The sequence below is a fragment of the Cryptomeria japonica genome, chromosome 11, assembly GCF_030272615.1.
Source record: "Cryptomeria japonica chromosome 11, Sugi_1.0, whole genome shotgun sequence".
Lineage (NCBI taxonomy): Eukaryota > Viridiplantae > Streptophyta > Pinopsida > Cupressales > Cupressaceae > Cryptomeria > Cryptomeria japonica.
In genome coordinates, this window is record NC_081415.1 from 407,095,147 (window position 1) to 407,112,656 (window position 17,510).

At 35.7% G+C, this 17,510-nt stretch overlaps 1 pseudogene; it reads right to left on the reverse strand.

Annotated features, from left to right (window-relative positions):
* Positions 1–15,558, reverse strand: part of LOC131860225 (photosystem I P700 chlorophyll a apoprotein A2-like) — a 50,031-nt pseudogene extending 34,473 nt beyond the window's left edge.
* Positions 15,559–17,510: the final 1,952 nt, after the last annotated feature.

Genomic DNA, 17,510 nt, shown 5'->3' on the forward strand with positions numbered 1-17,510 from the left:
TGGTTACATTAGCATAGCAGATTCTCTCCTCCTCTCTTGTGTTACTTCTTCTATATGTTATTCTCATTCTTCTATTTTTTGTCCTTAGTGTTGTCTACTTGAGGATGATGCAAAGCATTGAGATCTCTTGTGGTCTCTCTCATGTTGACTCAAAAGACACATGTGTTCCCTTCTTCTAGGTGACCTTCCTTGATTGGGGAATGAAGAACAATTATGCACACATACATATGATATACATGAATTATCATACAACATACTGACCCCGAGGAAAGCGAAGTCACCTCGTGCTTTGTGTTTTGTGTCTATTATCCTTGGGTTTATCTCACACTTGGGGGCTAAATCCTTGCGATAACGTGCTCCTTTCCCTTTTTCATTTTCTTATATGTATCACTACCTTAAAGCAATCACCCCCGGTGAGGCATGTGCGATCGCTTTAACGTAGGGGGGCATACATCCCGTTCATATCTTTTCAAGATACTTGAAAATTTCTTGACAAATTAAAAATTTTTGATATCTTTCTTGCATGACTCATAGTGAGGGAACCTTACTACTGACAGTCATGGTTCTCCCTCGTGATCTTCCCTTTTACTTTGTCAATCAAAGTCGTAAGATCCTTAGTCCACTGGGGGCTTGGTGTGTCTTGCCTCCTTGACGTGGTGAAAGTCTTTCAATATTGTTTCCTTGTACTTTACCGGAAGTAGAGCATACATACTCCCGCTAAAGTGGGGGCTAAATGTAGTGTCCTAAAATTGTGACACTTGCAATTTTGACTGCATTTCGGTCTTCACGATGGCGACGCAACACAAAACCTGAATGGAGACCCCGAAACTTGCTCATGACACCAAAAACTGCATTTTCTTGCACCCTGGCCTGAACCTCCTTTGCACCCTGCTGTCCCGGGAGGTGGGACCAGAGCGCCCAACGCCCTGGTCCCTGGGTCCTATTTTGGGCCCGGTCTCTTTTGGACTTCGGGTCTTTATGTTTGCAAATTGGAAAATTGTCTTTCCTCGTCGGCCTAAGGTCAGGAAAATCAGTCTATCAACCCTAATTGACAAGTATATAAACTACATTTTCCTCTTTCATTCGATATGATGGAAAAAGCGTGGAAATTATACTCAAGCATTCAAGCATTCAAGCATTCCTTCAAGCAATTGATCATTTCAAGTCTCCATTCAAGGCTAAGTGTTGCATTCAAGACAAGGATTCAACCATTGAAGAGGAGATCACTTACTACATACTACTACAACATACAACATACAACATCTATACCTTCGCACATAAGGATACAAACATCCTTACAACAAGGTATTAGTACTTGTTTTACATTACAGACATTTACATTTACAGCATTGCTCATTTCTTGGTTAATTCCAAAACCGGGGTTTGACCTAAAGGCAAACCCCTAATCCCTAACCCCCCAATCATCTTCGCTTTTCTGTGTGTAGGTTGCAGGTACACGGCTGAAATTGAAGATCTGGAATCCTTGTGCAGAGACGAACAGATCCCCCTTCGTTTCGCAGATTTTTCGGAGGACCGTGGCGCCAGGTGCCATCGTCCCGACAACTTTTGCTCAAATTTGCAGGACAACACCGTATCGACATTTTACTGCTAATTCCAGGTCCACAGCTTCATCCTATATCCCTATCTCAGTTTATAAGTGAATCTTTGTCACTTTCTATGCATTCCTAGCTTAATTCTTCTATCAACATTCTTTACAAAAGAGGGTAGCCTTGCTTTCTTAACCCTTGAAACACATTTAGCATCCAATCTTGCATTGTGTGGGATTGGATCTTGTGGGTTTCAACCCCTCTTTTGAATGTAAAGTCTCTCCCCTAAGTGAAAACCATCAACCCTAGTGAATCTCCCTTCTCTCTCCTTGGAGTTGGAAGAGGGGAGAGCAACTAGGGTTCGATCGCGATTTTCCGCTTTACACTAAGAATCTTGGAACATTCTAAAAATATTGAATGGACAAAAAAATAGACATTGAATCAAAAAACTATTTTGATAAATTTGGCACTCTAAGAATCTTGGAACATTCTAAGAATATTGAATGGACAAAAAAATAGACATTACAATAGATAAGGATACTTAACTTTATAAATCACTTTGGTAATCTAGTAAAGAAAAAATATCTTTTGGATGTATTCCTTGTCTTAGATTTTGAAAATTTTTTCATCTTTTTCTTATTTGAATTCATCGTTCTATGTTGTTTTTGTAGGCATGGATCTATCTAATAAGGGATGGACATGTGTGTATCTGATAAGGTATGGATTTGATTTGGCTAGCTACACAATTTTTCTTTCTTGTTCATTACATTCCCTAATTTGTACTTTGAGATTTCTAGATTGGAAGGGTTGTGTTATCCAAAGTAAAACCCTTGATAGGATGGCCTTTATGGTCATGGAAGTGATCAAGGAGAAAAATCTTCAAGCATGCAAGTTCCCTAGAACGATTATGCAAATTTTTAATTCTTTGAGTGCACTAATCAGAGTGTTTAGATAATCAATAATGCTTATGGATAATAAATGAATGTAATTGAATTCCTCTAAATATAAGGACATGGCAGTAAATCAAATAAATGCATGTTTATTTTGCTCAGCACAACTAATAAGATGGACAAGTATTAACCAAATTTGAATTTTGAAATTTTAGAATTCAAATTCACATAGTTGAGCTCAATCTTGCATCTATGATATTTACTTGAGATAAGATAATGGTAAGGACTGTATAGGGTATTAATTTTTGAGCTAGAAGATTGCAATGAATATGAACTATATAGAAAAGTGTGTAGATATTAATAAAATAAGGTTGAATGCATGGAAATGTGGATATGTGGTTTTTGTCAATGTATAATTACACTAAGACATTTTCTTAACATAGACACAAAACTAAATAGACATCCATATGTTTATACAAGTTTAACCATTATATAACAATAAGAGAAATTTTTAGACATTTTTTAAATGATAAAAATATTTATTCAATTTTTTATATTTTAAACTAACTATTGTTAACTTTTAATTGCAGGGCAGCACTCATTAGATTATTTCTACTTTGTTGGGATTGATTTTGATAAGAAATCTCCTATATGGTGGTTGATAAAAAGTATAAGTTAAAAATCTTATATGTAACACCTCAACCCAACTACTAAAAAATAAAATAGTTTTTTTTCTTTCTATATACTAATTAAAGGCTAGATACATATCTTATGTAGTTTATTATGTATCTTTAACATTTTGAACTGTACTTTATTTTGATTGGCACATCACTTAAGTGACCAAGTAACCAAACATTTGTTAAAAGATTTAGAAACTGAGATAACTTTCATTTCCTTGACTTGTATACTTAGAGTAGTGTACAAGACCTCTAGTTGTTTCTGTTGGCAATATGTTGGATTTGGTTAAGTGTTGTCATTGATGTCAACACTGTATCTCGGTTGAAGACTATCCCAGTTAGTCTTGGTGATCTTCTTAGTTTTGGCTGTGATTCTGATCCGGTATGATCAGACCTCTGGAATCGGTTTTGGATGATTATTCTAATGGCTACATGCTTACTATATTTTGGTGGTTTCATGACTTGCTTATCACTTTTGGTATTTCTAGTTATTGGTTGGTTTATGCCTTTACCAGCTAGCTTTTGGCTTCATCGACTTCTGGCGTTCTCAGTTAGCTTTACTAGTTTTGGTGACTTGGTCAGTGGATTTTGGGTCTGGATTATGGAATCAATTTCTATCATGCTGTTGATGCTTATTGATCATATCCTGATAACTTGGTGACTTTGCATTAGATGGCATGCTATTATGGTGGTCCTATTTGGATCCGGTTAAACTTTCATTGAGGGTTTCTAACGACAAGTGAAGCGTGTTGGATCTTGGTCTTAACGGAATCCCCGACAGATATAATTGTTTGGCTACTTGATTTAGGTCCATGCTATGTAATGCAAATCATAATATTGGTCTGGTGGTATCATGTGATGTAATTTTTGTAATTATGTGTTTATGGGTTTAGGGTTTAGCCGACCTTGTCAATAAGGTTGATGATCTGTATTTATAGGTGACTTATTCATGTAGTTTGGATATGGATAGATCGATGGTTATGGTTGGTTAAATCTGCATTATCAAAGAAAGAATTTAGTGCGAATAAAGTCATATAATTCAGGTGAAGGTTAGAAAGGTTTTGTATTGCAGAGAAGACATCAGTGCTTAATCAAAACTGTATCAGGCATTAGTAGATGCTACTTTCACAGTTCATTATTTTTTGGATTGTTGTCCGATGTTTTTGTAAGTCAGTGAGACTTCTCTTTATGATGAGAAATGTATTGGCATATTGTTGGCATAACTGATGAAGACAATAATTATGATATTATTGGTATATGGAGATAATTATGAGATGAGAAGATGACCGGTAAAGTTATTGTTGGTATAACTTGTAAAGTTGATAGAGATTGTTGGCTAGATGATGATGATATATTTGTAAGTTGTTTGATGAATTTATTTGTGTTGTCACTGATGGAAACCATGTTTGTTGAGTCATCTAAGACATCGAGGCCTATCGGTATAGCCCAACCGGTAGAGGAATGTGTTAGACAACAAAAATGCTAAGTGAGAGTAAACCGGTTTACAACAAGGTAAGCAGGAACAATGCGATGATCAAGACACTAGTATAGACGATTGGTGAAGAGTTAGACATTGTAGTTTTACAGGAGTGTTGAAGACAAGAACATGCATCTATGTTCCACACCTCATCAATAGATTTGATGTATTGAGCAAGTTATGATTGATTGTCATAAACTCTATGAAGAAGAATGCATACTGGTAATAGATCTTTTGACTGGTAATGATTTATGGTTTGGCGGTGGATCTTATCATGTTCATAACTTAGTGATGACATGTTAGAATCCATGTGTAATGATAATATTTCATTTAAGTGCGTACAAGGATCAGATTTCTTGTGAAACAATGAAGTACTTAGTAGAATTTGACAAGGGTTTGATTCTTATCAAATCGATGTGCGGTGATGTATGATGATCATTCAATGGTGGAAATTGTCTAGAAATTTGCTGTAAATGATTTGTAATGATCTATAATGATCGAAAATGTAAATTCAATATATTTTGAATGTAGTTAGGGTTATGTAACTGACCTAGTTGAAAATTGTATTTAGGTCGAGTTGGAGAAGAGATTTTGTGTCGGTGATTTGAGAAGAAGAGTGTGCCAAACTAGATTGAAGTGCCTGCATGTGTGTAGTAGAGCTGAGCTAAAAATGATCTATACCAGCAAGCAAGGAAGTGTTGTAATCAGATCATTTGCCTTGTTGTTCCCCAATAGTTACAATAGTTTGAAATCCCTTAAATGGGTAGAGCCTAACAGGTCTTATTTGTAAAATCCCTTCACCGGGTGGCTCATTAGTTTGAGTTTAAAATCCTCTAACAAGGTTACTCCTAATAGGGTAGAGCTCCTAATAGGGCTAAGGTAAAATCCCTTAACCGGGTGACTCCTAATAGGGTCTTCTCTTAACTGGGCATATTGTAAAGCTCCTAACCGGGCTAGGCCTTTAACCATGTGCATTCCAAAAGAGTGCAAATAATTTGTGGGTGATAATTCCCACCATGGTTTTTCCCATTTGGGTTTCCACATGAAAATTTGTGGTCATGTGGTGATGCATTATTGATATGTGGATTTAATATCTTTACTTTATTTTCATGTTAATGAAAACTTAAGTGAATGGTTTGATAAAACAATTTAAAGGATTGTTTGAGTAGTTACTAGTACTATTTTTGAAGTATTATTAGAGTTGTTTTACTACTGATTCACGCCCCCTCTTAGTAGTAACCATATCCCTCATAATAATACAGTGCACTCTAGGCTATTGGATTTTCTGCATGTGCAAACCCCTTTGTAATTATTCACAATACTACTATAGAGTATTCATCTGATTGTGGGTAGGGTTTCCCACCATGGTTTTTCCCTTTCCGGGTTTTCCACATCAAAATATTGGTGTTATGTGTGTTGTGCTTTCATGCTATATTATTCATTGGGTTGTGCTTTGGTTTAAGGTTTGTAATTAAATTAACTATTGTTATTGTTAGTAAATTGATTCACCCCCCCTCTCAATTTACTGTTGGTATCAGTGCATTCCAACAATTGGTATCAGAGCAAGGTCCTCTCTGCAAAATCTTAACTGCTTGAGGAGATTTGATGGAAACTACATATAGTTTCACATTCAATCCTTACCAGAAGGAGAGTCCCAAATTTGATGGTACAAATTACAAATTATGGAAGGAGCAAAAGAAGATTCATCTCAGATGTCTTGGAGTTGAAGTTTGGGAGATAGTGGAGAAAGGTTATACACCTCATGATCCTAATTCTGGAACACCGACACCCACTGATGAACAAAAGAGAGCTGAAAATGATGTAAGAGAAAAAGAAGCATTGTTGAGTGCCCTATCTAATGAAAATCTATTGAATGTCATAGAGTTGGAGAATGCTAAGCTGATTTGGACAAAGCTTGAAATTATTTATGAAGGTGACCAGGCTGTGAAGATTGCTAAACTTGAAGGTTTTCGGGTAAGATATGAAACTTTAAAGATGGAAGAAGATGAGAAGATAAGTTCTTTCATTGATAGAGTCAATGAGATTGTCATGGGTATCAAATGTTGTGGCAGATCTGTTAGTGAAGATGAGATAGTGTCAAAAGTTCTAAGAGTTCTACCTCCATCTTACAAAATGAAGGCTACTGCTATCAATGAACTCTAGACAATGTTAAGTACCCCTATGACTAGAGATACACTACTTGGGAAATTGACTGCTTTTGAACTTGAAGAACTTGGAGATCAGAGTGCTGCTAAAAATGAGACTGCATTTAAAGCATTTGCTTCTGGTAAATAGAAGAAATATTGGAAAGAGATGTATGCTAAGGATATGGAGGAAATTGAGAAAGAAGAAAGAGAGCTTGAAGAGCTAGACGCCCCAATTGCTAGAAGAATTCCTAAAGGACCAGCTGGAAATATGTATGAAGGCAAAGTCTCTTTTAAATGTTTTTCATGCAATAAGATTGGTCATTTTGCATCTAGATGTCCTGAAAGAGCTGCTAGTTATCATGAAAGATTTGTGAGGAATTATAAGCCTAATCTTGAATATCAGAGTAGACCTAGATTTAGAAGGAATAATGATAAATCATGTTATTATGCTGGTGATAATGATGGTATTTCTGATGATGGTGATGATGATGATGATGAAACTGTGAGTGGATCCAGTAATGGTGCCGCATCCGACAAAGATTGGGTCTTTATTGGTATCAAGGATGATTCTCCAGAATTTGTCATTGAACCAACACATAATGAGGAAAAGGCCTTGGCTGCTAAAGTTGAAGAAAATGATGAATAGATTATAGACAGTGGATGCTCACATCACATGACTGGTGACAAAAGAAAGTTCTTATCACTACAAGAATTTGATCGTGGATTGGTTAGATTTGGAGACAACAAGGCATGTAGGATCAAAGACAAAGGAACAATATCATTGGATGATAAGACTAATACTGATAATGTTTATTATGTTGAAGGCTTAAAGCATAATCTTTTAAGTGTAGGTCAGATGGTGGATACATGATTTCATTTGCAAAACAAGGATGGAAAATGCAAGATCATTAATAAATCTAGATTGGGGATTGCTTCCGAAACTCAGACTAATGGAAATATCTTTCATTTGAACTCTGATGAGAAGGCTTGCTTGATTGCTCAGATTGATGAAATTTGGTTATGGCATAAGAGGACGTGTCATGTTAATTTTGATTACATTGTAAAGATCAGTTCAATACCAGTTGCTAGAGATTTGCCCAAGATTGTTAAATCTCATAATCCGGTATGTAGAGAATGTCAAATGGGTAAGCAAGTTAGAACTTCTTTTAGAAGTGTACATGATAAATCTAATGAAATTCTTGATCTTATTCATACTAATTTGTGTGGACCGGCAGGGACTAAAAGTTTTCAAGGTGAGATATTTTATGTTACTTATTGATGACTATTCTAGAATGATGTGGGTAGCATTTTTGAAAGAGAAATATGAAGCTTTTGAGAAATTCAAAATATTTAAGGCTATGGTTGAGACTGAGACAAGATTGAAGATAAAGTTCTTAAGATCAGATCATGATGGTGAGTTTACATCCAATGAGTTCAACAAATTTTGTGAAAGGAATGGTATTAGGAGATAACTTTATGCATCTAGGACCCCACATCAGAACGAATTGGTGGAAAGAAAAAAAAACAATTTTGGATGTTGCAAGGACTATGATGACTGAAGTTAAATTACTTGATATCTATTGGAGAGAGGCTATCAATACTGCTATATACACTTTCAACAGAGTACACATAAAAGGTGATAGCGGTAAGAATCCTTATGAATTATAGTTTGGTCATACTCCTACTACCAGATATTTTAGAATTTATGGAAGAAAATGTTACATTAGAAGAGATGATGCATTAGGAAAATTTGATCCTAGAAGTGACGAAGGAATATTTTTGGGTTATTCTACTAAGAGCAAAGCATATAGATGTTATAACAAAAGATTGAATAGGATATTGGAAAGCATAAATGTCAAGGTGGATGAGAATGGCAGTAATCAGATCAGAGCATATGATTATGGACCAAAAGATGAATTTGTCAGACTTGAACTGGTAATGCAAGAATCAATTCACAACACTAAACCAGTGACATCGGTAGCATTAGAAAATTTAACAGTGATAGTGGAACAACATAATGAGCCAGCAAATAAAGAAAATTCAAAGACTCCAAGGTATGTAAAGCTAAATCATTCTGAAGATAAAATTATTGGAGATAAAAGGAAAGGTGTGATGACTAGGAGAAGGTTAGCTGCTGAAGAGGCATGTTTAATTTCTCAAATTGAACTGGAGTCTTTTATTGAAGCAAGTAAGGATGAAAATTGGATAAAATCAATGGAAGAGGAATTAGATCAGATTGAAAAGAATAAGACATGGGAACTTGTACCTAGACCTAAAGAAAAGAACATTATTGGAACTAAATGGGTTTTCAGGAACAAATTGAATGAGGAAGGCCAAGTTGTAAGGAACAAGGCTAGATTGGTTTGTAAAGGTTATTCATAGGAAGAAGGAATTGATTATGGGGAAACTTATGCCTCGGTTGCTAGAATTGAAGCGGTAAGAATTTTTCTTGCTAATGTTGCACACAAGAACTATAAAGTATATCAGATGGATGTTAAATGTGCATTTCTAATTGGAGATCTTGAAGCAGAAGTTTATATTGAACAACCTAATGGATTTTATTTATCGAAAGACAAGGACATGGTTTGCAAATTGAAGAAAGCTTTATATGGATTAAAACAGGCCCCTAGAGCATAGTATGCTAGATTGGATAAGTATCTTTCAAAGCTTGGTTTTAGTAAAAGTAGTGATGATAGTAACTTATATTACAAGATTGAACATGATGACATATTTATTATTGAAGTCTTTGTGGATGATATCATTTTTGGAGGAGAAGAAGGTCTATGCATGAAATTTTCTAATGATATTAAGAGTGAATTTGAAATGTCTATGATTGGTGAGATGAAATTTTCCTCAGGTTTGGAGATTACTCAGATTGATAAAGGTATTTTTATTTGTCAAACTAAGTATGTGAAGGATTTACTTAATAAATTTGGACTTGAGAATTCTAAACTTGTCGGTACTCCTATGATAACTGGTTGCAAATTGTCAAAGGATGATGAATCACCTAAAGTGAACCCAAGCAAATTCAAATCAATGATTGGCGGTGTTTTGTACCTAACTCAAACGAGACCTGATATAATGAATGTTGTTTGTATTGCTTCTAGATTTTAGGCAGATCCTACAGAAACTCATGATATTGCTGTCAAGAGGATATTAAGATATTTGGTAGGTACAACCGACTTTGGGTTATGGTATCCAAAGAATGATGACTTCACATTATGTTCATATACAAATTCTAATTGGGCAGGGAATGTGGATGATCAAAAGAGCACTACTAGCGGTGCATTCTTTCTTGGGAAGAAGTTGGTTTTGTGGCTTAGTACTAAACAATCATGCACTTCATTGTCTATAGCTGAAGCATAATATGTTGCAGCTGCTACCAATTGTACTAAGATTTTATGGATAAAACAAATGTTAAAGGATATAAGGGTAAGTTATGATGAGCCCATTGTTATTCACTATGATAATATCACTACTATTGATATGTCAAATAATCTGGTATTTCATTCCAAATCAAAACACATTTCTATAAGGTATATTTTCTTGAAGGAAAAGGTTGACGCAAAGGAAGTCAGATTGGTTTATGTGCCTACTAAGGAATAGATTGTAGATATTCTAACAAAACCATTGCCTAAAGGCACTTTTGAATATCTCAGAGATCAGTTGGGGGTTACCAACCCTCTAGATGAGACTTAGAGATGCAAATATGCATCAATCCAGTGAGCTTATCAAACATACTTTTCTGATCCGGGTTGATTAAGATGGTGCTACTACTCAGGGGGAGTAGCTAGTTGTTTGGTTCAGTACTCTTGGTATAGTATCTATCCTTTTTCATTGATGTGAAAGGGGGAGAAGGTATTCATGTGAAATTTGCTATATCTTTTGATGGTTTTGGAGATTGTTGGAATTCCTTGGCACTTGAATGTTTTCCACATTCAGTGTTGCCATTAATGCCAAAGGGGGAGATTGTTGGCAATATGTTGGATTTGGTTAAGTGTTGTCATTGATGTCAACTTTGTATCCTAGTTGGATCTATCCTGATTAGTCTTGGTGATCTTCTTGGTTTTGGCTGTGATTCTGATCCGGTATGATCAGACCTCTGGAATCGGTTTTGGATGCTTATTCTAATGGTTACATGCTTACTATATTCTGGTGGTTTTCTGACTTGGTTATCTCTTTTGGTATTTTTGATTACCGGTTGGTTTATGCCTTTACCAGCTATCTTTTGGCTTCACCGGCTTCTAGCGTTCTTGGTTAGCTTTACTGGTATGTTGTTTTGGTGACTTGGTCAGTGGATTTTGGGTCCAACTTATAGAATCATTTTCTATCATGTTGTTGATGCTTCTTGATCATATCCTAAGCATTTGGTGACTTTGCATTGGATGGTGTGCTATTATGGTGGTCCTATTTGGATCTGGTTAAACTTTCACTGAGGGTTTCTACCGGCAAGTGAAGCATGTTGGATCTTGGTCTTAGCAGAATCCCCAATGGATATAATTGTTTGGTTACTTTATTTAGGTCCATTCTATGTAATGTAAATCATAATATTGGTCCAATGGTAGCACATGATGTAATTTTTATAATTATGGGTTTATGGGTTTAGGGTTTAGCCGACCTTGTCAATAAGATTGATGATCTGTATTTATAGGTGACTTATTCATGTATTTTGTATATGGATAGATCAATGGTTATGGTTGGTTAAGTCTACATTATCAGAGAAGAATTAAGTGCAAATAAAGTCATATCATTTAGGTGAAGGTTGGAAAGGTTTTGTATTGCAGAGTAGACATCAATGCTTAAGTGGAACTGTATCAGGCATTAGTAGATGCTACTTTCACATTTCATTGTTTTCCGGATTGTAGTTCGATGTTTTTGTAAGTCAGTGAGACTTCCCTTTGTAATGAGCAGTGCATTCTAGGTTGTTGGCCTTTCTGCATGTGCAAACCCCTTTGTAATTATTCACAATACTACTGCAGAGTATTCATCTGATTGTGGGTAGGGTTTCCCACCATTGTTTTTCCCTTTCCGGGTTTTCCATGTCAAAATATTGGTGTTATGTGTGTTGTGCTTTCATTTTATATTCTTCATTGGGTTGTGCTCCGGTTTAAGGTTTATAATTGAATTAAAAGTTGTTATTGTTAGTAAACTAATTCATCCGCCCCTCTTAGTTTACTGACGGTATTAGTGTATTCCAACAATAATTTTGTCTAGCTTAAACAAGGAATTATGTGTAAGATGACACTTATAAGTATCTTCCAAGATCTTTAAGTCTCGATATATGTGAGAGTCCTTATTAAATAAATTTAAACTTGATATAATAACTAATAATGATAAAATTAAATTTGAGCTCCATTTCAGATTTAGAGCTTAAAATTTGATTTTGAACCTACAAATGTTTTAATTTGAGTTTAATGTGCTTAAAATAGATCTAGTATGTCCTTTTTGGGGCTTTCTAAGATTGTGAGGTCTAGTGGATAGGTAGTGGTGCTGTATCACTCAACTATGCATTACCTCTATCTATTTGCCAATGAAGAATAGAGATGGGAAAGTATGAGCAATATTGGGTGGGAGGGTATATAATTCAATGGATTGATCAAAACTATTTCCATGGATAGCACCTAGTGAACTCAGAATCCTTTATGGATAATAATAGTGGTGCCAATTAGTTTCCCATTCAATTCACTTGAAAAATAGATTTCCAACGTCAAGGTGGGTGGAGAATAAATTCCACATGGACAACACATTTATTGATTTGTGTAGCTAGCTTTCAAGTCTTGGAACATTGAATGCAAATTCCTAACAATATGAGGAATACATAGGTTGTAGTTAATAAGGAAAGAAATATAAAATATTATAATAAAATATTTTTAATTAATTTTATCAGATTTCTACAATTTATTAGTTTATCAAGTAATTGTTTATAGATTTGTTTGTATATCTTTTTTGCATCAATATTTCGAATCACATTTTGTGATCCATCATCAAGATGTAAGAGAGTGTCAAGAGACGTAAGAATGTAAATTTTTAATGTCTACAAGACCAAAGATATCTGTAAGATAGTGGAATTTGTAATATTTTGCTTTATGAAGTTGTGATCTATCTTTCCATTGAATGAAATTGCTGCCAAATTATTTGTGTATTTGACCTAGATTCCATTATAAGCTTTACATTCCAAACTAATGAGTTTTTTATTTTATTTCCACTACCCTAGTTGTTCAAAAGACAAAATCTCTCTTCCCAAACCTCGTTTGGCCTTTTCCATCTACTCGTTTCACAATAAAAATGACATAAGTTAATCCTTAACTTAGTTATGAGAATCTTTGCTATTCAAGGGGTATTTTCCCCTAAATAAGCCTTTTGTTGAAGATTGAAAGGAGGGTTAAACTCCTCATTGTAACTATTTGTCTTTCTCCCTAATGCATTTTCCAACATAGACTTCTAAAACTATCTACAACAAAGACCTTTGTTTATTTTCTATTATATTAGGACATACATTCAAGTGAATGCACTATTTTCTTATTCACCTAAGAAAATAAGAAAATGCATTTAATATGAACTATATGTGTTTCTAGTCACTCACTCACTCACTCACACACACACATGTTGACCATATCAATGCATTTAATAGGAACTATATGTGTTTCAACTAGAATAATCCAAGGGACCAAAATTTTAGATTTGAATTTGTTTGTGATCATGCATTTTTTGGATTCTCTTTATTCACTTCCACTTGTTTGAAGTGTTGTTATCCCATTTTCACACCTGCGAAGAACCATCAAAATTAATAATATCCTAAGTATTCTTTCAATCCCATAACTCTACCTCTCTACACATATTTTGAAGGGCAAAAATTGCTCTCCAACTTCCCAAAATTATCTTCCTTTTGCAAATTTTGTAGCTAAGCTTCTTGTCTAAGTGAATCCCAAGGTATTTATAGTATATGACTTTTTCTAGACTATTTCCTTCAAACTAAAGTGAAACATTTTTTTTTGGGTATTAGAGAAGTTCATGATGTTGGTCTAGCTAGTTTCGATTTGCATACCTACTTCTTTGCAAAAGTGTTCTTGCAACCTTTTAGTAGACCTAGCAATAAAAATAAGATTGTTAGCATATAATAGAAGCCTAACAATATATTCTATTAGAAGAACACCATCCCACATTGAAAATTCAACCATTCTTCAAGTTTGTCAATTTATAAGCTAAAAAGGATAGGGAATAAGACACATCCTTTCTTAACTCCAACGCCACTCCTAAAACTTTGTAAAATCCTTGCTTGAGCTCTAATTTTTACTTTAACCTCATAAAATCTATAAATAACCACTCTAAATTGTACTAGGATACCAAGATCCTTCATTCTGCACCATAACATATAGTTAGAAATTGTGATAAAAGCCTTCTTCAAACCAACAAAACATTAACATTTTTCATTTTTCTCATTCCATAATTTTTGATAATATGTCTCAAAATGATTCCATGAGCCATTCTTGAATTCTTGAATTTAAAATTGAATTATCCTTTTAAAATTTCCTTCTTTCCACTTACTAATTGTATGCTCACACATTTCCAAACAACTTTACAAATGAAAGATATCATATTTTGAAATGAAACCTTTAAATGTTATGACAACTCTTGCTTAGGACACTCTCTCTGGCTTAAGTACTATATTGTAGGAAAAGACTAATTGTTATAAGCTCACATTATACATTGCAACATCTCGATCTCCCATATATGTATAGGATTGAAATCCAATTTGTGGGGAAGTGGGATGGGTGAGGGAAATGACCTAGGCATGCCTCATCGGGTCTCTTGGAAATTCAGTTAGTTATTTCATAGTCAATTTTAGATCCACCAATTTTCAAAGCAACTTAAGATGTTTTAAAAATGGAATCATGCTTTGAGGTGATTTCACAACATGCAAAGAATACCTCTAGGATTTCAGTTTTTAGGAATCTTTTCACTATAATATTATTATAACTGATTCCATCATTTGACATACACTTCAACAACTCCAGACTTATAGATTGTACATTCAACATAATAATATAAATAATTAGGTGATAGACTATTTTGGGTAGGAATCTCTCATTAGATTTGTGTCTCACATCAATGATTTTTATACTACCTATTGTCAAAAAATTGTAATGTCATGCGAGACTCAAATGTTAGAATAAATTCAATTACAATAGGTAGTGATTTTTGCTTGTTATTGTATTAGTTAATTCAATTCTATAGTTTTCATTAATATAATATAATATAAATAATTAACATTACCATTAAGGACGAGGTGGTGACTCGTTCAGCCAGGCTGGAGATGACGCACACTTTGCTGTGCTGGCATTTCACTTAGGCTTGCAAAGCCATGCTGAAGTAAGATTGGATTGGAAATGTGTTGGCTATTGTTGGTATCTGCTAGCTCTTAATGCCTCGTAACCAGGAAATCATTACTAAAAGTGACTTCTTATTTTCCCATGCGCCCAACCTCATTTCTCATTTATTGACGCTGCGCTCACACATTTCCCATTTTCTCTTCCTGGCTTGCTTCTCAAAGGGTCTCTGCAACTTCATCTATTTTATGACTAAGGAAGCTTTATTGGTGAACAAAATCGGGGGTGATATAGTGAGATATGAACCAAACAATCTAGATGATTTTAAAAATGACCCTCTCATCTGGAATTTCTGTGTTGAAGGTGGAATTGCTGAATTTTCGGATTGCCTGAAGGGCCATGATGAGCAGCTCTCGACTGCTTTCGCCTCCTCCTGATCTGGAAGATGAGTCTCAGTTGGTAGAATTACCTTTGATGTCTTTGAGGAGACCATTGTCCAAGCTATGAAGCTGACCCTGGATTGTCGTCGCTGGAAGTGTACAAGCCATATTGCAAACAATGAAGGTTTGAAATGGTTTTTCCGCAACCATGAGGAACTTGTCAAGATGCAAGGTGGGTTTTCTCGGGAGGAGCTCAAGTACCTGTGGAACATGATCTGCCTCATGATCATGAAATACTTCACTCTCAAAGGCAGTCATAAGGTATTCTACTACTACCATTTGCCCCTCCTTAATCACTTCCACAATAATGATTTGCTTTGCCTGCCGTTTTATTTACTGCACTCCTTAGAGAGATTTGTTGAGGACACTATGGACCCTAAGCATGGGGATAAGCCTCCTTTCCTCCTCCACTGGAGTCTTATTTACAAGTTGTATAAATTCCATGAGGCTCTCTGCCCCCCTAGGAATCTTTCTCTCTCTCAGCCCCCAATGTCGACTCCCCTGAAACTTGCGGCCTTGTCTCTGGCTTTCCCTAGATTATTCCAATATCCCTAGGAGGGATTTACCATGACCAACATGTCCCTCCCTTCCTATGCCTCGGTTGTTTCTCTTTCGGCGGTCTCCCCAGTGCTTCTCGCTCCCTATCCAAGGGAAAAAGAAAACCCCCCACTAAATGCAAACGCATTATCTATGATGACAATTATTCAGCTGAGGACACTGAGAATAAAAACCCTTCCCCAGACTCAGAGGTTAAAAGGAGATCCTCCAGACTTTCTTCCAAAGGCCGCAAGAAGAAGACCCCGGTTATTGAGAATCTGGACTTTGAGGAGGACCCCATTGGGGACAAGAAGGAGGAGGGCCCTCAAACTAAGGGGGCCCCTGATGGGGATGCTGATAATGTTAATATGACTATGGACCCCATAGTCCTGACCACTATTGGTGCTGTTGACATGACTACTCCTAAAAGGAAATCCCAGGAACTCATTGACAATAAATATACGACCCCTATGAACATGGACACTGAGGGTCTTATGAGTGTGGAAATCCCTAACAACAATGCTCTAGATCTTGGGAATTTGGATAAGGATTTAAAATTGGCCGAATAGGTGATGCATTCTATCCCTTTGATGCACCTGGTTAAGGATACTGACAACCCCATTGCTGATGGTGAGCCCAAAGAGACTACGGAAATTAGTGATGACTTGGCTACTGAGAACTCCCAAGAGGCCCCTACTCTGCAGCAAATGGAAAAGCTGAGCATGGATGTGCTGGACATCACGCAGAGAATTGAAAACCTCGATCCTATTCTTGATCTGCGGTCTATTAAGGATGAGGTCAAACAACTCAAGAATAAGATGGAGACTTGGGAAGCCCAAATGGTGGGCTTGAACAAATTCCATTTGTAGATGTTACACAGCTCTACACTCACCCTCTCTCTATTGAGGGAACACTATGCTGACAATGAGGAGGACAAACAGGAGGCTAGGGACCTCCAAAATTTCCTGTCTACCGAATGGAGCAGTACCATGGAGGCCACTAGGGTGTGCAAGGCATCCCTGTAGTTTGTTTTTTATGCTGTTGTTTTTTATTGTTAAAAAGACTTGGTTCCTTTTTTATGGTTGGTGTTGTTAATTGCTATTATAGTGCTTTTTTGCACTATGATTGATAGTTCTGCTATGTAAAGGGTCAGTGCCCTTGTTCTCATTGCTTTTTTAATCAAAAACATTACCATTAAGGACACAAGAATCTATACATTGCCAATCAATATATTTTATGTGCTAAGAAAAGGAAACGTGTTAAGAACACAATAGTTGCCACACTTGTTCTTCCACCCAGAGGCATTGCTCAGATCAAGAATATTAATATTAAAATAATGTTGTTTAGGAATTGGCCACAATAGTAGACATTTTTTGAAGAGTTTAAATTTGTCCAAAACATTGAGAGCTGGCAAAGATTTGGAAGGTGTGTCATTTGGCGTAATGGAATTCAACATTCTAAATTTTTT